The following is a 24,942-nucleotide window of genomic DNA, read 5'->3' as shown; positions in this document are numbered from 1 at the left end:
TTGGTTAAGTCGGAAAATACCTTCTTTTTCCCCTTACAAATAAATGTTTGTTGAACTAAAGAAAACAAACTTCGTACGCATTTGTGAGGGTGGTGGGTGGTATTGGTGGTGGTTGTTGTTGTTGGTGTTTGTGCTACAACACCAAGAAAAGCCCCCCTAAGTTTGAAATTCTGGTTGGAGAAGAGAAAAATTTTCATTTATAAAATGTTAGTTAGCGGTGAACAGGATACGAAGGTGGTTGTTTTTTTTTTGTTGTGTGTCCTTACTTTTGTGTGTGTCATAGGTGAAGAAAACAATATAAAAAATGTAAGAAATGTTTAGTAAAAAAAGAAGAAAATAAGCGGCAAAATGAAAAAAGAAATTTTTTTTTAAATTATAAATAATTAAATGTGGAATAATAAATGTTTAGAACGAAAGCAGTTATTGTGGAGGTGGAATTTCCTTTGTAAAAAGGGTTTCTTTTTCTGCTGAGAAGTCCAATTTTTTCGCCAACTGTCAGTGGTTTCCAATTTGACATTTTTAATTATAAACTCGGTGGTGGCGTCGTCCTCGTCGTCGTCGTCGGAGGCAGTGTCATTTTGTTATTACTGTTCCTTTTTGTTGCATGGTTGGCATTAGGATTGGTGATGTGAATGTACATTGGTCTCTTTCCAGTGGTTGTTGTTGTTGGTGTTGAACCCCAACAAGGACATAAGGCCAAGGAAAAACTAGAGAAGAAGAAGCAAACAAACCAACAAAACACACCAAAAAATAAAATCGATAACTACCGTTGTAGAGTTGTTACACACAGTGACCAAACGTAGTAGTAAATCACACACACACATACATACTTCTCATACACATGCTCTCAAATTCATTAAGGCAAATTTTGACAGTGATAATAACTCTCTTTTGGAGAGTTTCTGTAGATAACTGTTATATATAACAGAAGAGAGATGAAGAGAGGGAGAGAGAGAGTTTGGTAAAGTTGGTTAAGGGGGAGAGTTCTCTATGTTTGTTGAATCAAACAATTGTTGGTGATGAGAGCTATGATTGCTCTCTCTCCCTCCTTTGTCTTCTCTCCATAACAGTGATAGCCCTCTGTAGAGTTTTGTTTGGTTTTGTGAATCAACCAATGCATTGGTGGGTGAATGAGAAAGTGTAGAGTTCTCCCTCTCTCTATCTCTCTGTTTCCTGTCTAACAGCACTGTTAAGGATTTCCCTTGTTTTTTTTTGTTGTTGTTTGGCGTCTGAGTGAGGCATGTAAAAGTAACGAGTAATGGAGAATTTGGCCATGCCAGTTGCTGCAGAAACCCATTGCCAGTTGGACTTATTAGAATTTTGTTCATTGCGCCGTAACGGACAAGGCTACGGATGCCTTAAAACGGTTGCTTTGTTTGAAGCCAGTAGAAGATAACTTACACAGAGATAAGAAGAAAAAAAAAGGAATGGAAAGAAAGAAATTTTGTGCTCTGTGATTGTGTGAAAATAAAAATTGCAAAATTCAAATTTTTTTCTTTTCCAATTAAAAAACTAAAGCGCGTCGTGCAAAAAATAAACGAAAAATATTGAAAATAAAACAGAATAATATTCTGAAATTTCCAAAAAAAAATGAATAACAAATTCCAATAAGAAGAAATACAAAATTCAAAAGAGGAAATTTTTTATGTACCATTGTTTGTGAATATTCTTCAAAACAGAAAGCAAAAGAAAAAAAGAAAAGAAAAAAGGCAAGAAAAAATGTTTTAACTTGAAACAAAGTGAAGTGAATTGAATTGAAGTGCAAGGAAAAAAATTACAAATTCCCAAATTTCCCCCCACAAAAAGGAATTTTTCAACAACAGCAGCTTTCAATCTTCGAAAAAAAATCCACGGTAAAAATAATATTAAGAAATAAATATCCATGAAAATCTTCTTTTTTGTGAAATTAATTATATTTTTACTCACACACACACACCGATACAAGCAAATAAATACATCTACTATAAAAAGAAGTCCTTGTTAGCGCTTATCCTCTTCTATGTGTGTGGGTAATACTCGTAAATGTATATGTCCATGTGTGTGTGTGTGTTTGTGAATGTGTAGTATAGGCTTACACACAAATCCTGCTACATTGATAAATCCTTGATAGTACTTTTCCTCCATACACATACATATATTTTACTGTTCCAATGAAAAAAGCAGCCATGTCATGGGCTATGGCGGCAAGGGGGTGTATGGTGGCCGCAGAGAGTCAAAGGAGATTTCTATGCTGCTTCAAAAACTCCTAAAAAAAGCAAGAAGAATAAGGTAGTATAACTAAAACTTTGGCTATTTCAGAGATGTGTTATGTTTCACTTTATTCTCTCTTTCTCTCGAATTCAAAACTCACTGACTGTTGCTCTCCGGGAAAGACGGACTCTGCTGTTGGGTGGTAATAAGGGTTGCCAAGTAAAAATAAACGAACAATTTTTGCATTGGTTTGAAGGGAACATTGCTATGGTGGATTTTTAGAAAAAAAATGTGTAAAATTTTCCAGAGGTTTGTGTAAGTTTGGCTAATTGTGTAAATTGGCTAAAACTACAATCAATAGTGACTCAATGTGAAGTGATAAAAAATAAGATACGATAGGATCTTCTGGTAATTAAATTTCATTAATAATTACATAAAAATTTGTTTTGAATACAAAAACTCAGTTAGAGCTCGAATTAATCTGTCGGACTCTCTGAAATAATAATGAGAATTACGAATATTTTGAAGGAATTACGCTGAGCGTTGAATCTTTAATTTTCCTGAATATTTAGTTTACACCTATTTTATCATCTAAAATACAACTTCCATTTTAAAATCGAGGTATTTCATATGTAAAAAACCTTCCACTACCTTCCAAAGTTTGAATTATATATTTTTAAAAAATATTATTTGCTGTATCATGAAAAAGTTTGTGCATTACGTTGGCGCATGTGACGTATAATTGTTGACAATAGTTATACGTACCGTGGAACAATATAAAAAATCTAAAAAATATGAAAAATTCTTTAAAAATTCAACTCTTAAAGAGTCGCTGGGGGGAATTTTCTTTAAAATCTTTACGCATGATAATACATCACCTTATGTGACATCAGTTTTTTCATGTGGGAAAACATACCTATTGCAAAATTAAAAAAAAAACTTGTTACATAAAAAAACTATTTTGAAGAATTCCACGCATAAATTTTGTGAATGTTTGAATTATATTTTTTAAAAACTCTTCCCTACTGTATTATGAACCAGTTTATGTGTTACGTTGGCACATGTGACGTATAATTGTTGACAATAGTTATGCGCACCGTGGAAAAATATGAAAAAATCTAAAAAAATATTAAAATTCTTTTAAAAATCAACACTTAAAGGGTTGCTGAAGCGGAATCTTCTTTAAAACAATCTATGAATGGCAATAAACAGCCTTATGTGACACGAGTTTTTTCATGAAAATTTACTAGAAGATTTACTCTAAAGGTCCAGGATATCTCATGTTCAATGTTGAAAGACTTACGAACCATATAACAGCCGTTGTGGTTTCAACACCCTTATATGTTGGTCGGAAAAATATTGTTTAACCCATTTCGTACTTGGTGTTCGATTTTTCGAACAGTAAAATATTTTTCGAACAGTAAGATTACATAAAATCATAATTATAAGGTGTTTCGGTGAAAAAAACCTCACGCACAAAATGATTTTAAAATTTGAATTTATCAAAATTATGTAGAATTTTTTGAAGTCACTGTAAGCAGATATACAATTGAAAATAAACTTTAGAGTCACATGAGATAATTAAACTGCCATAACATTTAATTCTCACTAGTTTTCTTCAATTCTGAGAATCGTAAAAATGTCGTAAACGCTTTTATTTAAAGATATAATTTTTTAACAAAAAACAAAAAATTTAAAGATTTTTCATGTGGTTTGTGCATGACCTTTTTCAATATTTGAATGAAATAAACATTATTATTGTTATTAGAAGGCTTATATTTATTCATTCATGCAACAAAAAATAATTTTTGAAAAAAAAATTTTTGGGAAAATTGCGAGTTTATTGAAGATCTATCGTCCAAAAATTGTGCACTTGTACCTCACAAATGCCTCGAAAATAGCTCATTGTGGGGATATATTGTGATATCAAAAATATATTTTATACCGGTAGAAATAACTAACAATGAATAGAAATTCAAAAATGTTGCAGGCAAAACAAATTTATAAATCCCAAAATTATTCATATTCAATTACACACCAAAGAAGATAGTATAAGTCAGCTGCGCTAACGGTGATATACACTCAGCCTCTGCCTTATAAAAATATATTTATTTTGTAACACGAGTTTGCTTCAAAATACGTGGAATCTATAGGTATCGTAATATGGGGCTATACCAAATCAATTTTAGTAAGCTAACTTCTGAGTTTTGGAAAAATTTGAGATTTATTTTTTCAGATTTGTAATTTTAGTTGGACCCGGCAGGGGTTTTTGGAACTTCTGCAATAGGAAAAGTGAAAAGAACCTTTAAAAAAAACTTCGGGTCCTTAAACAGCACATTTCCCAAATTTTGTGAGTGGGTATTCGAAGGATGGACCGATATAGTCCATATTCCAACCTGAAATATGACTGGATGAAATAATACGATGTGTAAAGTTTCGACCAATCAGAAAATCCCCTTGAGAGTCATCTTGCGGATCTGCGGCGCAAGTACAATCTGCTGAAAAAAAATTAAAACGATTCGAGAGGACTCTTAAATTTTGTGTGGGAGGTACCCTTAGCGGTGGACCGATATAGTCTTATCCGATCTATATCTGGAAGGAATAATATATGGAAAGGCTGGAGCAAATCGATTGCTCACTTCGCCAGTTATCGTTCACACAATTTTTCGAAAACAAATTTGAACTTTTTTGGGGGAGGTGTGGACCGACGATATTACGAAGTATAAAATTTGGTTCCAATCGGTATATCCGTTCGAGAGTTATCGTGGGGCTAAATAGACTCCAAATTGTCTGAAACGAATTTCGTCCAAACATACTTGGGGTCTAAAACCAATATTTCGATGAGACACATTTTTGGTCGTATTTTGTTTGTATCCCCTTTACCAGAGGTGTAAAATAGGTGGCGAGGCGACCCCATGTTGCAATATTTGTATAAAAACTCCAATTTGACAACTGAACTGAAAATTATTACAATTTGCATCAGGGGAAAGGTCTGTAGTTATTATTCCATATGTAGGCTACATTGCCGGTATATGCCCTCCAGGAATTAAAATATGGGCCAAAAATAAAATTTGTATGTTTTTCATACCAAAGTAATGGTCTATGTCACCCGCTAAATAATATCAGATCATCATGCTAAATTATAGACATTTTCTTCTACCTAAACTCTTACCTCTTTCGTGACTATTGAGCTATAATTGCGACCTCTAGAGTGTTAATTACTACACTACAGCTCTGTTATCGGATCACGTACATCAACGTAATCGACATCAGTGCAAAGGTCAAGAGATCGTCTTCCAAATATAACTCACGAGGAAGAATGTGTTTTCAGGAACAAAGATATAAGCTGCATATTAAAAATTTTCACAATTTTCACACAAAAGTTCTGGTTCATTTCACTCTCTTAATATTACCTATTCGGCATCTCAAATTGCAAGCTATTTCTTTGTCATATACTCTTACCATATTTAAAATTTCGCGTTGATCGCACTACTATTTCGATCTACAGAGCCGCTACAAAATTGGATAAAAATTATGTTTTTGTTCCATTTCACCCGCTAAATATTTCACGATCATCTCCAATAACAATAGGTGTCTATTCTGGTCTGAACCCGACCTCCATGCAAAATTTGACGATCGGTCCATAATTGCGGCCTGGAGTTTGATTACAATTTATAATGGACAGACGGACGGACGGACGGACACACATCTCAAAATCGCTTTATCTCGTCGAGATATGAAGATTGGTATACCACATTGGGGGTCTCCGACGAATATTTCGCGGTGTTACATGAATTTTTACCAAAACAAACTTATAATACCCTTTCCACATTGTGGTGTAGGGTATAATGATAAAATAAATCAATAAAACAGCAAAAAAAATCAAGCTATTTTTACCGTTCGCCACTGTTCGAAATTTCGAACACCATTTTCCGGGAAAACGAAAAATTTTTTGAGTAGATTTTTGATATCAGTGGGCCCTAATTATCCTAAAAAATTGTCTTGGGACGAAATGGGTTAAAGCCACGATGTCTAGAACAAATCCTTTAAAAATAGACTTGTCTGGAGTCGGCTCCTATACTTCTATTGTCACATATAAAAATTTACGCTAAAATTGTGCCCACTCTAACTCTTGACGATAGTAGATTTTTGACATCAGTGGGCCCTAATAATCCTAAAAAAATTGTCTCGCAAAAGTTCTGATTAAGAAAATGGTTGTCATTGGCCCTTGACAGTCAATACTTCCTGAGATAATGGATAATGACCCTGTCGATACAAAATAAAATAACTGTGGTCATGAGGTACTTACGAATTGAGTATCTGATGTAGCCGAACCTTTGGATATTGTAAAATGTTTTCCAATTCCAAGATGAACTATGTCGTTACATTCCTTCAGATATCTCCTCCTCAAAAATGCAACACTCCAGTTTAAGACCAATTTTTATTTATTAATATTTTTGCTAGGGGAAGCCAACATTTCCTGATAGGACACTTCTTCATTAACCTCTCTCCCTAAAGTTTTTAGTAGACTTCGTGCTATAGTTTTAGTCTCCATACTTCTCTAGGCAATGACCTAAATGTTGCAAGAAACCAAGCCCAAGCTATATTTATACCCTCAGCTTTTAGGCTAAAGAGGGTATTAACACTTTGATACGACCAAAAATGTGCCTCATCGAAATAATGGTTTTAGACCCCAAGTATGTATGTTTGTACGATATCCGTTTCAGACAATTTTGAGTAGATCTAGCAATGTCCGTCCGTCCGTCTGTCTGTCTGTCTGTCCGTCTGTCTGGCTGGCTGGTGCGCACAATAACTCTCGAACGGATCAACCGATTCGGTTCAAATTTTGGGTATCGAAATATTTTGTCCAGATTCGATTTAAGTTCGAAGATGGGCCATATAGGTCCACTCCTTCAGGTACCTCCCCCACAAATGTTCAAAAATTGTCGGAAAACTTGTGCGCACGATAACTCTTGTAGGGAATAACCGATTTGGTCCATACTTTGCACATCGTGTAATTTCTACCAAACTTAGATGAAGTTCCAATATGGACTCAATTGGTCCAATTCCTTCGGGCACCTCCCACACAAAATTTCGGAAAAGTTCAGTTTAGGACCTGGTCTCGAATCGCTTTGATTTTTGTTTACTCAAGTTGTATTCGCTGTCCTGTATACGACGCTGTAAATTTCATTAAGGGCAAGTCCATACTTCCTCAGAAAATAGCCTGAAAGTTACAAAAAACCCTATGACACCGTGTGTAGTGGTTGGAGCTCATGATAACTCTCGAACGGTCCTGCCGATTCGGTCCAAAGTTTGGCTTTCTTAATATTTTGTCCAAACTTAGTTCAAATTCAAAGATGGATTATATCGGTCCACTCCTTCCGGTATCTCCCCCACAAAAGTTCGAAAATGTTCGGAAAATTTGTGCGTGCGATAAGTCTTGAAGGAAGTAACCGATTTCGTCCATACATTGCACATTATGAAATTTCTACCAGACTTAGATGAGGTTCCAATATGGACTCAATCGGTAAACTCCTTCGAGTATCTCCCACACAAAATTTCGGAAAAGTTCAGTTTAGGACCTGCTCTCGAATCGCCTTGGTTTTTGTTGTAACATTTTGTATTCACTGTCCCCTATACGAAGGTACAAGTTTCCTCAGGGGCAAGTCCATACTTCCTGAAAAAATAGCCTGAAAGTTGAAAAACAAACCTTAAGACACCATGTTTATGGGTGGAAGCGCAAGATAATTATCGAACGGAAATGCCGATTCCGGCCAAAATTTGGCCTTCATAATATTGTTTCCAAACTTAGTTTAAGTTCGGTCCACTCCGATATGGCTTATCTACAGGTACCTACTCCACAAAAGTTCGAAAATATTCGGAAAAATTGTGCGCACGATAACTCTTGATGGGAGTGACCGATTTGGTCCATACTTTACACATTCTCATAATATTTACCAGATATAGATCAGGTTCGAATATGGAGTGGACAAATATCTACTCCATCCCGTACCTCCCACACAAAATTTTGGATAAGTTCACTTTAAGACCTGCTATTAAATCACTTTGATTTTTGTTGAAGCAACTTACATTCGCTGCCTCAATTACGATGGTAAAAGTTGTTTCAGGGACAAGTCCATACTTCTTGAGAAAACAGTCCGAAGGGTGTAAAAACCCCCTATGGCACCCCCATGGTCTATGTCGGTCCATTCCTTTAAGTACATTTTCCGCAAAATTTTTGAACTTTAATCCTAATCAACATTTTTGTCGGTTCATACGACCAAAATTTTGAAACCCCCTAAATACATAAGTTTCTTTTTGTGAAAAAAGTGTTTCAATTTGCACAGGCTGAGGGTATATCTCTGTCGGCAAGGCCGACTGATACTTTTTAACTTGTTTTTGACACCTTTCGGGCTGTTTTCTCAAGAAGTATGGACTTACCACTGAAAAAACTTTTACCGTCGTAATTGAGGCAGCGAATGCAAGTTGTTTCATCAAAAACCAAAGTGATTCGAGAGCAGGTCTTAAAGTGAACTTACCCGAAATTTTGTGTGGGAGGTACCTGATGGAGTGGACAAATATAGTCCATATTTGAACCTGATCTATATCTCGTAGATATATTAGTATGTGTAAAGTATAGACCAAATCGGTCACTACCTTTAAGAGTTATTGTGCGAAAAATGTTTCCGAACATTTTTGAACTTTGTGGGGGAGGTACCTGAAGGAGTGGACCGATATGGCTTATCTTCGAACTTAAACTGTGTTTGGACAAAATATTACCAAGGCTAAGTTTTGGACCAAATCGGTTGATCTGTTCGAGAGTTTTCTTGCGCTCCAACCACCACATTCGGTATCATAGGGGTTTTTTTGCACCTTTCAGGCTATTTTCTCAGGAAGTATGGACTTGCCCTTGAAACTTGTACCGTCGTGTGGAGGGCAGTAAATAGAAGTTGGTACAACAAAGATCAAAGCGATTCGAGAGCTGGTCCTAAACTGAACTTATCCAAAATTTTGTGTGGGAGGTACCCGAAGGAGTGGACCGATAAAGTCCCCGTTGGAACCTCATCTAAGTCTGGTATAATTTTTACTATGTGCAAAGTATGGACAAAATCGGTTACTCCCTTCAAGAGTTATCATTCCCACAAATTTCCGAACTTTTGTGGGGGAGGTACCTAAAGAAGTGGACCGATATGGCCCATCTTCGAACTTAAACTAAGTTTGGACAAAATATTGCTAAAGCCAAATTTTGGATCAAATCGGTTCATCCGTTCGAGAGTTATCGTGCTCACCAGCCAGCCAGAAACACATTTCGCCCAAACATACTTGGGGTCTAAAACCATTATTTCGATGAGGCACATTTTTGCCTGTATGAAAGTGTACATATATACCCTCGTTAGCATAAATGCTGAGGGTATAATGAGATTTTTTGTGCAGACTGGTGTTTCTTGTGTCTTAATTAGGCATACTAAGGCCTAACAATTCACACTGGGGAAATTTCAAAACCTCTTCTTGTCACATACAAAAAAGTTAACTATTTTTAAAATTATTTATTAAAATTATTTGTTTTTGTTTTCGTTTTTTTTGTATATTCAATTCATAGGCTGAGGGCATTTGTTTTATTATACCCCACACTATAATGTGGAAAGTGTATTATTTATTTATTTTTTAATTTAAACATATTTATAATTAATTCTTCTTTTATTTTAGTTTCCAATATTTCAGTTCTATATTTCATTTTTTTTCTTTTATTCCCAAACAATGCTCCACATCATTTACAAATAACAACAACAACGAAACAAATCTCATTTTTCTGGCGACAGATATGTATTTTCATTATTCTCAAGGAATTTTGCGCCATTACTCACTTGGCGACGATGTCAATTTCAATTGCATTTTTTATTTTGTTTCGAAAAAGATGATGAGAGTGTGTGATGGAGGCCATCACCAAAATTCTCAAAACAACATCATACGATACGATAACCTACAACAATTAATCACAATTTGCCCAAACTTCAATTTAGGTTGGCGCTTATTTTTTTTTTGGAGGGGTTCATCTTGGTGGTCCCAAAGGACACTGCCGCCGCCGCAGCCATTTCCACCACTAACAAAACCACACATCACAAGTGTAATGTAAATGTTACGCATAAGCGTAACACAATAACAGTGTAACGAATGAAACATGCAAACATTACAACAATAAGAACAACAACAACAACAAGAGGAAAAACATAACAGAATGTCAAATAGAAACAAAAAAAAAAACGAATATTCCCCAAGATTTAAAAAATACACATAATTTAGACTCTCTTTAACAAAGAAGTCTCCAAAAACGGAAAGGGAAACAAAACGAAGTTACAAAATAACATGGCAATTGAGCATGTGTGAGAGAGAGAGGGTGAGAGAGAGCATTCTCTCTATGTTATGTTATTTAAAAAAATTCCCTCCTTTCTTTAATGTTAATAACATCGCAAGAAGCCCATGAAACAATCGTTTTGTATTACCGTTACATTGTATTTGCCGAAGTTCTTTTTTGTCTCTCCGAGTGATGATGGATGGGGAAGTGGAGAGTTGTTATATTTTGAGATTTTCTACTATGTACTTGTTCATACACAACTACTACGACTACTACTGTTATGCTAAGAGTACAAAATGCCGGACAATTTATACATTAACAGTAACAACAACAACAAACAGCGAATAATGACAACTAAAACGAAATTGTAATGAAACTCATTCACATAATAGGAGTTTAAGAACAGGGTTGCCAGGTATAAAATGTAGTTGTTTTTAATGCAAAAAAAAAACACAAGTAAAAACCAGTAAGGAAAGGTTAAAAGTCGGGCGGGCCGACTATATGATACCCTACACTACTGTGAATATGCAAAATATATATGGGAGCTATATCCAAATCTGAGCCGATTTCGATGTAATTTGGCACACTTATTTCTAGACCGAATTCAGTCACACATTCCAAATTTCATGGAAATCGGACATATAAAGCGTGTTTGGTACAGAAAATACGTGAAATCAGCCAAAAATATATATAGGAGATATATCCAAATCTATGCCGATTTCGATATAATTTGGCACGTGTATTTCTAGACCGAATTCAGTCACACACTCCAAATTTCATCAAAATCGGACATATACAGCGTGTTTGGTACAGAAAATACGTTAAATCGGTCGAAAATATATATAGCAGCTATATCCAAACCTGAGCCGATTTCGATATAATTTGGCACACTTATTTCTAGACTAACCACCGTCACACATTCCAAATTTCATTGAAATCGGACAAATATAGCGTGTTCCGTGCATCAAATACCTCAAATCTGCCTAAAATATATATGAGAGCTATATCCAAATCTGAACCGATTTCAGTCACACATTCCAAATTTCATCGAAATAGGACATATATAGCGTGTTTGGTACAGAAAATATGTGAAATCGGCCGAAAATATATATGGAAGCTATATCCAAATCAGAGCCGATTTCGACATAATTTGGCACATTTATTTCTAGGCTCAAAGACCATCTATCGTTGGATAGATGGGCTCAAAGGCCATCTATCGTTGGATAGATGGGCTCAAAGGCCATCTATCGTTGGATAGATGGGCTCAAAGGCCATCTATCGTTGGATAGATGGGCTCAAAGGCCATCTATCGTTGGATAGATGGGCTCAAAGGCCATCTATCGTTGGATAGATGGGCTCAAAGGCCATCTATCGTTGGATAGATGGGCTTAAAGGCCATCTATCGTTGGATAGATGGGCTCAAAGGCCATCTATCGTTGGATAGATGGGCTCAAAGGCCATCCATCGTTGGATAGATGGGCTCAAAGGCCATCTATCGTTGGATAGATGGGCTCAAAGGCCATCTATCGTTGGATAGATGGGCTCAAAGGCCATCTATCGTTGGATAGATGGGCTCAAAGGCCATCTATCGTTGGATAGATGGGCTCAAAGGCCATCCATCGTTGGATAGATGGGCTCAAAGACCATCTATCGTTGGATAGATGGGCTCAAAGGCCATCTATCGTTGGATAGATGGGCTCAAAGGCCATCTATCGTTGGATAGATGGGCTCAAAGGCCATCTATCGTTGGATAGATGGGCTCAAAGGCCATCTATCGTTGGATAGATGGGCTCAAAGGCCATCTATCGTTGGATAGATGGGCTCAAAGGCCATCTATCGTTGGATAGATGGGCTCAAAGGCCATCTATCGTTGGATAGATGGGCTCAAAGGCCATCCATCGTTGGATAGATGGGCTCAAAGACCATCTATCGTTGGATAGATGGGCTCAAAGGCCATCTATCGTTGGATAGATGGGCTCAAAGGCCATCTATCGTTGGATAGATGGGCTCAAAGGCCATCTATCGTTGGATAGATGGGCTCAAAGGCCATCTATCGTTGGATAGATGGGCTCAAAGGCCATCTATCGTTGGATAGATGGGCTCAAAGGCCATCTATCGTTGGATAGATGGGCTCAAAGGCCATCTATCGTTGGATAGATGGGCTCAAAGGCCATCTATCGTTGGATAGATGGGCTCAAAGGCCATCCATCGTTGGATAGATGGGCTCAAAGACCATCTATCGTTGGATAGATGGGCTCAAAGGCCATCTATCGTTGGATAGATGGGCTCAAAGGCCATCTATCGTTGGATAGATGGGCTCAAAGGCCATCTATCGTTGGATAGATGGGCTCAAAGGCCATCTATCGTTGGATAGATGGGCTCAAAGGCCATCTATCGTTGGATAGATGGGCTCAAAGGCCATCTATCGTTGGATAGATGGGCTCAAAGGCCATCTATCGTTGGATAGATGGGCTCAAAGGCCATCTATCGTTGGATAGATGGGCTCAAAGGCCATCTATCGTTGGATAGATGGGCTCAAAGGCCATCTATCGTTGGATAGATGGGCTCAAAGGACATCTATCGTTGGATAGATGGGCTCGAAGGCCATCTGTCGTTGGATAGATGGGCTCGAAGGCCATCTATAGTTGGATAGATGGGCTCAAAGGCCATATATCATTGGATAGATGGGCTCAAAGGCCATCTATCGTTGGATAGATGGGCTCAAATGCCATAAGGGATGGTACTCAAAGACAATCTATCGTTGGATAGATGGGCTCATAAGCCATCTATCGTTGGATAGATGGGCTCAAAGGTATGATAGATGGGCTCAAAGGACATCTACCGTTGGATAGATGGGCTCAAATGCCATCCATCGTTGGATAGATGGGCTCAAAGGCCATCTATCGTTGGATAGATGGGCTCAAAGGCTATCTATCGTTGGATAGATGGGCTCAAAGACCATCTTCCGTTGGATAGATGGGCTCAAAGGCCATCTACCGTTGGATAGATGGGCTCATAAGCCATCTATCGTTGGATAGATGGGCTCATAGGCCATCTATCGTTGGATAGATGGGCTCAAAGGTATGATAGATGGGCTCAAAGGACATCTACCGTTGGATAGATGGGCTCAAATGCCATCCATCGTTGGATAGATGGGCTCAAATGCCATCTATCGTTGGATAGATAGGCTCAAAGGCCATCTATCGTTGGATAGATGGGCTCAAAGGCCATCTAGCTTTTGATAGATGGGCTCAAAGGCCATCTATCGTTGGATAGATGGGCTCGAAGGCCATCTATCGTTGGATAGATGGGCTCGAAGGCCATCTATCGTTGGATAGATGGGCTCGAAGGCCATCTATCGTTGGATAGATGGGCTCGAAGGCCATCTATCGTTGGAAAGATGGGCTCAAAGGCCATCTATCGTTGGATAGATGGGCTCAAAGGACATATATCGTTGCATAAATGGGTTCAAAGGCCATCTATCTTTGGATAGATGGGCTCGAAGGCCATCTATCGTTGGAAAGATGGGCTCAAAGGCCATCTATCTTTTGATAGATGGGCTCAAAGGCCATCTATCTTTTGATAGATGGGCTCAAAGGCCATCTATCTATTGATAGATGGGCTCAAAGGCCATCTATCTTTTGATAGATGGGCTCAAAGGCCATCTATCTTTTGATAGATGGGCTCAAAGGCCATCTATCTTTTGATAGATGGGCTCAAAGGCCATCTATCGTTGGATAGATGGGCTCGAAGGCCATCCATCTTTGGATAGATGCGCTCAAAGGCTCAAAGGCTCATCTATCGTTGGAAAGATGGGCTCAAAGGCCATCTATCGTTGGATAGATGGGCTCGAAGGCCATCTATCGTTGGAAAGATGTGCTCAAAGGCCATCTATCGTTGGATAGATAGGCTCAAAGGACATATATCGTTGCATTAATGGGTTCAAAGGCCATCTATCGTTGGAAAGATGGGCTCAAAGGCCATCTAGCTTTTGATAGATGGGCTCAAAGGCCATCTATCGTTGGATAGATGGGCTCGAAGGCCATCTATCGTTGGATAGATGGGCTCGAAGGCCATCTATCGTTGGATAGATGGGCTCGAAGGCCATCTATCTTTGGATAGATGCGCTCAAAGGCTCATCTATCGTTGGAAAGATGGGCTCAAAGGCCATCTATCTTTGGATAGATTGGCTCGAAGGCCATCTATCGTTGGAAAGATGTGCTCAAAGGCCATCTATCGTTGGATAGATAGGCTCAAAGGACATATATCGTTGCATTAATGGGTTCAAAGGCCATCTATCGTTGGAAAGATGGGCTCAAAGGCCATCTAGCTTTTGATAGATGGGCTCAAAGGCCATCTATCGTTGGATAGATGGGCTCGAAGGCCATTTATCGTTGGATAGATGGGCTCGAAGGCCATCTATCTTTGGATAGATGCGCTCAAAGGCTCAAAGGCTCATCTATCGTTGGAAAGATGGGCTCAAAGGCCATCTATCGTTGGATAGATGGGCTCGAAGGCCATCTATCGTTGGAAAGATGTGCTCAAAGGCCATCTATCGTTGGATAGATAGGCTCAAAGGACATATATCGTTGCATTAATGGGTTCAAAGGCCATCTATCGTTGGAAAGATGGGCTCAAAGGCCATCTAGCTTTTGATAGATGGGCTCAAAGGCCATCTATCGTTGGATAGATGGGCTCGAAGGCCATCTATCGTTGGATAGATGGGCTCGAAGGCCATCTATCGTTGGATAGATGGGCTCGAAGGCCATCTATCGTTGGATAGATGGGCTCGAAGGCCATCTATCGTTGGATAGATGGGCTCGAAGGCCATCTATCGTTGGATAGATGGGCTCGAAGGCCATCTATCGTTGGAAAGATGGGCTCAAAGGCCATCTATCGTTGGATAGATGGGCTCAAAGGACATATATCGTTGCATAAATGGGTTCAAAGGCCATCTATCTTTGGATAGATGGGCTCGAAGGCCATCTATCGTTGGAAAGATGGGCTCAAAGGCCATCTATCGTTGGATAGATGGGCTCAAAGGACATATATCGTTGCATAAATGGGTTCAAAGGCCATCTATCGTTGGAAAGATGGGCTCAAAGGCCATCTAGCTTTTGATAAATGGGCTCAAAGGCCATCTATCTTTTGATAGATGGGCTCAAAGGCCATCTATCTTTTGATAGATGGGCTCAAAGGCCATCTATCTTTTGATAGATGGGCTCAAAGGCCATCTATCTTTTGATAGATGGGCTCAAAGGCCATCTATCTTTTGATAGATGGGCTCAAAGGCCATCTATCTTTTGACAGATGGGCTCAAAGGCCATCTATCTTTTGATAGATGGGCTCAAAGGCCATCTATCGTTGGATAGATGGGCTCAAAGGCCATCTATCGTTGGATAGATGGGCTCAAAGGCCATCTATCTTTGGATAGATGGGCTCAAAGGCCATCTATCGTTGGATAGATGGGCTCGAAGGCCATCTATCGTTGGATAGATGGGCTCGAAGGCCATCTATCGTTGGATAGATGGGCTCGAAGGCCATCTATCGTTGGAAAGATGGGCTCAAAGGCCATCTATCGTTGGATAGATGGGCTCGAAGGCCATCTATCGTTGGAAAGATGGGCTCAAAGGCCATCTATCGTTGGATAGATAGGCTCAAAGGACATATATCGTTGCATTAATGGGTTCAAAGGCCATCTATCGTTGGAAAGATGGGCTCAAAGGCCATCTAGCTTTTGATAGATGGGCTCAAAGGCCATCTATCTTTTGATTGATGGGCTCAAAGGCCATCTATCTTTTGATAGATGGGCTCAAAGGCCATCTATCTTTTGATAGATGGGCTCAAAGGCCACCTATCTTTTGATAGATGGGCTCAAAGGCCATCTATCTTTTGATAGATGGGCTCAAAGGCCATCTAGCTTTTGATAGATGGGCTCAAAGGCCATCTATCTTTTGATAGATGGGCTCAAAGGCCATCTATCTTTTGATAGATGGGCTCAAAGGCCATCTATCTTTTGATAGATGGGCTCAAAGGCCATCTATCTTTTGATAGATGGGCTCAAAGGCCATCTATCGTTGGATGGATGGGCTCAAAGGCCATCTATCGTTGGATAGATGGGCTCGAAGGCCATCTATCTTTGGATAGATGGGCTCAAAGGCCATCTAACTTTGGATAGATGGGCTCAAAGGCCATCTATCTTTTGATAGATGGGCTCAAAGGCCATCTATCTTTTGATAGATGGGCTCAAAGGCCATCTATCTTTTGATAGATGGGCTCAAAGGCCATCTATCTTTTGATAGATGGGCTCAAAGGCCATCTATCGTTGGATGGATGGGCTCAAAGGCCATCTATCGTTGGATAGATGGGCTCAAACAATCTTCGAGGGTTATCATACGTACTCCCCAACGTAGTTAGTTGGTGGTGGAGGGGTTATTTTATTTTTTGAACTTTTGGGCCATTATCTCAGGAAGTATGGACTTGCTACCGAAAGAAATTGTGCCGTCGGAACATGGTCCGCAAGAAATAATCCGATGTGCAAAGTTTGAACTAATCCAAAACTCTCTGGGATTGTTATCCTGCGGATTTGCCATTTTAGTTGGTGCCGTCAAGGCACCATGGAGGGTATAATTAAATTTGTCATTCCGTTTGTAACACATCGACATATTCATCGGAGACCCTATAAAGTATATATATTCTTGATCAGGGTGAAATTCTAAGTCGATACAACCATGTCTGTCTGTCCGTCAGTCCGTCCGTCTCTTGAAGTCGAGATACACCTCGCAATTTTTAAGAGCTTTGTAATTTGGTCTGGAAGTTTCTATTATTCCTAGTATGTTTGGTATTGCAAATGGGCTATATCAGTCCACGTTTTGATATAGCCCCCGTGTAACGGTACCACCCGATTTTTGGTATTTTGAAGGTCTCATTATCACACCAAAATGACTGAAATTTGGTACTTAGTCTTCTTTGCGGGTATAAAATTTTCCCACAGAAATTTATCGGTATAGGTCCATGCCTTCATATAGCCCCCATAAAACGGTACCTCCCGATTTTCGGTATTTTGAAGGTTGTGGCCACAATAGTCCACTGAAATGGTGGAAATTTGGTACTTAGTCTTGGTCTGGAAGTTTCTATTATTCCTAGTATGTTTGGTATTGCAAATGGGCTATATCAGTCCACGTTTTGATATAGCCCCCGTGTAACGGTACCACCCGATTTTTGGTATTTTGAAGGTCTCATTATCACACCAAAATGACTGAAATTTGGTACTTAGTCTTCTTTGCGGGTATAAAATTTTCCCACAGAAATTTATCGGTATAGGTCCATGCCTTCATATAGCCCCCATAAAACGGTACCTCCCGATTTTCGGTATTTTGAAGGTTGTGGCCACAATAATCCACTGAAATGGTGGAAATTTGGTACTTAGTCTTCGTTGAGGGTATAAAACTTTCCCCCAGTAATTTGTCGAAATAGGTCTACGCCTTCATATAGCTCGCATAGAACGGTACCACCCGACTTTCCATATTAAATTTGCCCGTATAGGTACACGCCTTCATATTGCCATAGAACGGTACCTCCTAATTTTCGTTATTTTGAAGGTTGTGGTCTCAAAATACCTCCGAAATGGCTGAAATTTAGTATTTAGACTTCGTTAGGGGGTACTCAAACTTCCCTTTTAAATTATTAGGTATAGGTCCACGCCTTCATATAGCCCCCATAGAACGGTACCTCCCAATTTTCGGTATTTTGAAGGTTGTGGCCTCAATATTCCTCCGAAATGGCTGAAATTTGGCATTTAGTCTTCATTAGTGGTATACATCTTTCCCCCAGAAATTTTCGGTACAGCTCCATGTCTTAATAACGCCCCCAATACAACTCGTGGTGGAGGGTATAACAAGTTCGGCTCGGTCGAACTCAACGCCGTTCTTACTTGTTTTCAAAAGTTGCAGACTTTTGGCCAGGAAAAAAAACTATTTTGAAACTCTGTACGTCATATGAATCACCAGTTGTACCAGCCGACCGACATCGATATATTAAAACGTATCGAGATACAACGATTGCGTTAGCTGGGCCATGCCAACAGGGTAGAGTTGGGTAATCTAGTTCCTTGTACTAGTTCCAAAACGTATGAGTAACATCATGAAATATAACGTGTGATATTAAGTCTACGCAGTTTGTTCAAAGAAAAAATGTGGGCCATTCGAACTGCGAAGTGAACGAGATAGTTCCATATAGTTCCATATAGTTCCTTTGGCACAACTCTGCAACAGGGTGAATAAATATGATCGGACCAGAAAGGCATATGAATACGAAGATGATACGAGGGTTGAACGATAACTAACAATGAAAACGCTAATATTTACCATCAAAAACGGTTTTATTGTTTTCTTTTGTAGTCTCCAGCAAGATTTATACACTTTTTCGTGCGCTTAAACCTATTGGCGAAGCACTTTTTCCACTCCGAATGAGACACCCCCAAAACATGTTGTTTGAACGCTTTTACAGCATCTTCAGGGAACAAAATTCGTTGACCACTTCATTGGATCCCCAGTCAAGGCTGTACGGCGGATGACCAATCAATTCCAGGTTTTTTTTTTCGGTCAAACAGGCGCTGGTTTGAATCGATGTGAGATGCAGAATGAATTGTCTTCTTTTGTTCGTTTTTCAAATTTCTCAGGAGACTTCAGGCAAACAAATTATAGAGTACCACTCAGAATTAACCGTCCTATATTTCTCACGCCGTATAGTCGCCATACGGTCAATTTTTCTGAAGAAACTGGCAACATTTTTCTTCGAAGTGCATCTTACATGAACAACTTTCGTTTGATTTGGCTCGCTTTCGAAGATCCAAACGGCCGGTTCCTGCTGTTGCTTAAGGCTCCTAAGCATAGATCTTAGATTCGCCGTCTGTGACGATCTTATAAACGTCGTTCGAAGCACCGAGAGCGATTTTATGCACAATTTCTTTGAACCAATTCACAGGAGCCTTTTTTGGAGCGATTGAACAATTTTGCTGGATCTAACGAGAAAAATCCATTTTTGCGGCCAGGTGTTTATGCAATATCAATTGTTAGTTGGTGGAAGAAATGACCAAAGATGCCTCTATATCACGGTATTTTACATGGCGACCTCGCATTATCCGTTCATTCACGGCATATTTTTTTTGCTGGCACAACGACCGATTTTGGGCGACCCTCACAACCTTCGTTTTTTTGGCGAGTGCCGACCACGGTTGAATTCATTGAACCAGGTTTTCATAGACCTATAGGATGGTCCTTTATCGACATCCAAAGATTTCATTTGATCGATACACTTTTGCGGTGATTATCCACGACGAAAGTTGTGAAAAATTCTTGGACGAAATGTTCACAAGTAAATTTCATTTTTTTGCAAAGTCATTTTTTCAAGTCACTCAAAACAACACATAAAATTGTCGTACCACAAACTGTCCTGAGTAAGTCTGGGTCAAAAACTGTCAAACTTTCCAACGAAAAATTCAAATGGCGCCTGGCAATACGCGGTGTTGCCTAGGCCAGGTAGTTTTCGTGCAGTTTCTGCAAAAGCGACCAAAACAATGTCCTTAAAGTGTACTTTTGTGAACAATTTTGAAATTTTATTCAAATCTAATCCATGTTTGGAAGAAATATTACAATCTGTTACTCTCTTTGAGATTTAAAAGTAAATTGTTGAACTTTTGTGCGGTAGGTAAGCAAAGAAGTGGAACAATATGGCCCATCATTGAACTTTACTTAAGTTTTGACCTACTATTACGGAGTGCTGCATAATTTTAACAAAATTCGATTATACGTTCTAGCGAGTCGCCCTGAGAAACCCGTCCGTTTCTCAGGGTGACTCGCTAGAACGTATAATCGAAATCGAGAATGCTAAATAGACACCAAAGTGTCTGAAACGGATTGCGTCCAAACATACTTGAAGTCTAAAACCATTATTTCGATGAAACAGATTTTTGATCGTATGTACATATGTGTGTGTACCTTATGTGTACTTTGTATTATGTGTACCTTAAGGTCGAGCTTTATACAAATTAGAATTAAATTGGACTGAAAATAAAATAAAAAAAACAACTTTCGACCGTTGCTGCTTATATTTTCTATCAAGTGAAATGCCAGCTGTGAGGGCATCATTTGTTATCAGCAAGAGAATGAAAACACTCGTATCAAGAAGAACAAAATTAATTCAAATTGAAATCAGTGGAATATTAAATCTTTAAAGATTTGGATCGTTTGTGAGTGCTCTGAGTTTATAATAAGTAATTAGTAAGAATAATTAATAAATAATTATGTATTATTGGTCCAAGTGCAAAACATATTTAGACTAAAAATAAAACTGAAAATATTCTAAAAATTTACGTATAAACATTTACATCTATTCAGCTAAGCTTACCTATGGTAACCCCAATTCAGCCCAGGCTGAATGTGTGTTTTCCTATGGAAACCTCTATTTAGCCAGGCTGAATAGGAGTTTACCTACGGTAACCTCTATTCAGCCAGGCTGAATTTTCCTATGGAAAACTTAGTTTTTTTTCCATTAAAAAAGTTAAAGCCGTACAACAACAACGAATAGAATATGGCATGTAAGCTCATCTAACGTTTAAGAACTCATTCATCACAAAGTTCGTGCTGCTGTTACAACAAACAACCCCCAATCCGAATTTATTCCCTTCACACCAAGTTCTCCCAAATGCCAGCAGCCCAACACGAACCAACTCATTTGATTTACACGCCGAGTTTACTTAATTGTTAATGCTTAAATAAAAGCATAACAATTGCAGTTACAAGTGTAAGAGAGAGATAGAGAGAGAGAGAGTCAATGTGAAAGAGAGGGAGAGTGAGAGATGTTGAGAACGCTAGAGAATATAATCCTGTCTTACATGGCTGTTAAAATAACATCAATAGGCATCAGTTCAAGAGTTGTGTAGAGTTATGAGCAGGAGACAATAGTGAAGAAGAGAAAGTGTGTGTGTGAGAGAAGGTGTGTGATACCCCCTTATACTTGCTGTTGCTGTTAACAGTGATAAAATCTGTTGTGTATCAGAGTTGCGTTACGTTTTGTGTGTTTACGCATGCCTTTCCTTCAATTAGGATCTCAGGCTCTCCTACTCTCTCTCTCTAATTATGCATTTCACTCTCACTTCTCATTTTCTCCAAAGTTTTGTATTGCTAATAAGAGTTTGATGAGGCTTCTCTGTCTCTGTGTTCTGTTCCTTTTACATGAATTGCAACTATGAATTCTTGGGCCAATACCTCCGACCTGCCTGTAAAAAGTAGCAGAAGGGAAGAAAAAAGCGTAAAAAATAAACGAATGAAAATTAAAAAAGAAAACTCGTTAAAAATACTAATAATTTATGCATCACACACAGCTGAATTGCAATGCCATTGGCGTTCGGTTTGGCGGCGCTGACTCTGCTTTCCGAAAATGCCGGGTCCTTTTTTTTGGGTTGTTGAATGTTTGTTTGGCTGTGGCCGTCGTGTATGTTTTGGGTTTCGTTTTTTTATTAACGAAACACGTTTGTATGCGGCAAGAAAAAGAGATGTCTGTCAACAAAACAAACCAACTGACAGGACAGACAGCCACGGCATGGCATGGCACTTAACATTCAAAGGATATTTGTTTGTTTGTTTCATGGCAAGTTGTTGGCCTCCTGATTTGCTCTCAAGGGACTAAGTAATTGCATTTGCAAGCCACCAAACAAGAGTTGATATTCAAAATGGATTTTGGAGGTCTTTTTCTGGTGGCCAAGATAAACAACAACAACAAAATTAAGGACCTTGGCCAATTTACAGAAGAATTAACTAAAGAATTTAAAAGAAATCTTCCAATCGGCTTGGGTAAATTAGGAAATTTGCTATGGAAGTCTGCTATTAAGCCTGGCTGAATAAGGGTTGCAATAGGAAACTTGCTATTCAGCCTGGCTGAATAGAGATTTCCATAGCCAGGCTGAATAGAGATTTCCTTAGGAAATTTGCTATTCAGCCTGGCTGAATAGAGATTTCCATAGGAAATTTGCTATTCAGCCTGGCTGAATAGAGATTTCCATAGGAAATTTGCTATTCACCCTGGCTGAATAGAGATTTCCATAGGAAATTTGCTATTCAGCCTGGCTGAATAGAGATTTCCATAGGAAATTTGCTATTCAGCCTGGCTGAATAGAGATTTCCATAGGAAATTTGCTATTCAGCCTGGCCGAATAGAGATTTCCATAGGAAATTTGCTATTCAGCCTGGCTGAATAGAGATTTCCATAGGAAATTTGCTATTCAGCCTGGCTGAATAGAGATTTCCATAGGAAATTTGCTATTCAGCCTGGCTGAGTAGAGATTTCCATAGGAAATTTGCTATTCAGCCTGGCTGAGTAGAGATTTCCATAGGAAATTCAGCATGGCTGAATAGAGATTTCCATAGGAAATTTACTATTCAGCCTGGCTGAATAGAGATTTCCATAGGAAATTTGCTATTCAGCCTGGCTGAATAGAGATTTCCATAGGAAATTTGCTATTCAGCCTGGCTGAATAGAGATTTCCATAGGAAATTTGCTATTCAGCCTGGCTGAGTAGAGATTTCCATAGGAAATTTGCTATTCAGCCTGGCTGAATAGAGATTTCCATAGGAAATTTGCTATTCAGCCTGGCTGAGTAGAGATTTCCATAGGAAATTTGCTATTCAGCCTGGCTGAATAGAGATTTCCATAGGAAATTTGCTATTCAGCCTGGCTGAATAGAGATTTCCATAGGAAATTTGCTATTCAGCCTGGCTGAATAGAGATTTCCATAGGAAATTTGCTATTCAGCCTGGCTGAATAGAGATTTCCATAGGAAATTTGCTATTCAGCCTGGCTGAATAGAGATTTCCATAGGAAATTTGCTATTCAGCCTGGCTGAATAGAGATTTCCATAGGAAATTTGCTATTCAGCCTGGCTGAGTAGAGATTTCCATAGGAAATTTGCTATTCAGCCTGGCTGAGTAGAGATTTCCATAGGAAATTCAGCATGGCTGAATAGAGATTTCCATAGGAAATTTACTATTCAGCCTGGCTGAATAGAGATTTCCATAGGAAATTTGCTATTCAGCCTGGCTGAATAGAGATTTCCATAGGAAATTTGCTATTCAGCCTGGCTGAATAGAGATTTCCATAGGAAATTTGCTATTCAGCCTGGCTGAGTAGAGATTTCCATAGGAAATTTGCTATTCAGCCTGGCTGAATAGAGATTTCCATAGGAAATTTGCTATTCAGCCTGGCTGAATAGAGATTTCCATAGGAAATTTGCTATTCAGCCTGGCTGAATAGAGATTTCCATAGGAAATTTGCTATTCAGCCTGGCTGAATAGAGATTTCCATAGGAAATTTGCTATTCAGCCTGGCTGAATAGAGATTTCCATAGGAAATTTGCTATTCAGCCTGGCTGAATAGAGATTTCCATAGGAAATTTGCTATTCAGCCTGGCTGAATAGAGATTTCCATAGGAAATTTGCTATTCAGCCTGGCTGAATAGAGATTTCCATAGGAAATTTGCTATTCAGCCTGGCTGAATAGAGATTTCCATAGGAAATTTGCTATTCAGCCTGGCTGAATAGAGATTTCCATAGCCAGGCTGAATAGAGATTTCCTTAGGAAATTTGCTATTCAGCCTGGCTGAATAGAGATTTCCATAGGAAATTTGCTATTCAGCCTGGCTGAATAGAGATTTCCATAGGAAATTTGCTATTCAGCCTGGCTGAATAGAGATTTCCATAGGAAATTTGCTATTCAGCCTGGCTGAATAGAGATTTCCATAGGAAATTTGCTATTCAGCCTGGCCGAATAGAGATTTCCATAGGAAATTTGCTATTCAGCCTGGCTGAATAGAGATTTCCATAGGAAATTTGCTATTCAGCCTGGCTGAATAGAGATTTCCATAGGAAATTTGCTATTCAGCCTGGCTGAGTAGAGATTTCCATAGGAAATTCAGCATGGCTGAATAGAGATTTCCATAGGAAATTTACTATTCAGCCTGGCTGAATAGAGATTTCCATAGGAAATTTGCTATTCAGCCTGGCTGAATAGAGATTTCCATAGGAAATTTGCTATTCAGCCTGGCTGAATAGAGATTTCCATAGGAAATTTGCTATTCAGCCTGGCTGAATAGAGATTTCCATAGGAAATTTGCTATTCAGCCTGGCTGAATAGAGATTTCCATAGGAAATTTGCTATTCAGGCTGGCTGAATAGAGATTTCCATAGGAAATTTGCTATTCAGCCTGGCTGAATAGAGATTTCCATAGGAAATTTGCTATTCAGCCTGGCTGAATAGAGAATTTCCATAGGAAATTTGCTATTCAGCCTGGCTGAATAAAGATTTCCATAGGAAATTTGCTATTCAGCCTGGCTGAATAGAGATTT

The 24,942-nt window shown here is 38.9% G+C and overlaps 1 protein-coding gene across 7 annotated transcripts in view; it reads left to right on the top strand.

The window, feature by feature from the left end:
• Positions 1 to 206: 206 nt before the first annotated feature.
• The window catches only part of loaf (low-density lipoprotein receptor domain containing lost and found), a 289,295-nt gene continuing 264,559 nt past the window's right edge, over positions 207 to 24,942 (top strand). For 2 of the 7 annotated variants that reach the window (XM_073980709.1, XM_073980707.1), the window contains exons 1-2: positions 207 to 306; positions 1,519 to 1,853. The gene's annotated coding sequence lies outside the window, so the exon portion shown is untranslated. Of the gene's footprint in view, positions 432 to 1,518; positions 1,854 to 24,942 lie in introns of all 7 variants that reach the window. The other 5 variants (XM_073980712.1, XM_073980708.1, XM_073980713.1 and 2 more) reach the window with 4 other exon arrangements.

Source organism: Musca autumnalis, unplaced genomic scaffold, assembly GCF_047663935.1.
Source record: "Musca autumnalis isolate F117 unplaced genomic scaffold, ASM4766393v1 scaffold_4, whole genome shotgun sequence".
In the NCBI taxonomy this organism is placed as follows: domain Eukaryota; kingdom Metazoa; phylum Arthropoda; class Insecta; order Diptera; family Muscidae; genus Musca; species Musca autumnalis.
This window is presented reverse-complemented; position numbering and strand designations above follow the sequence as displayed.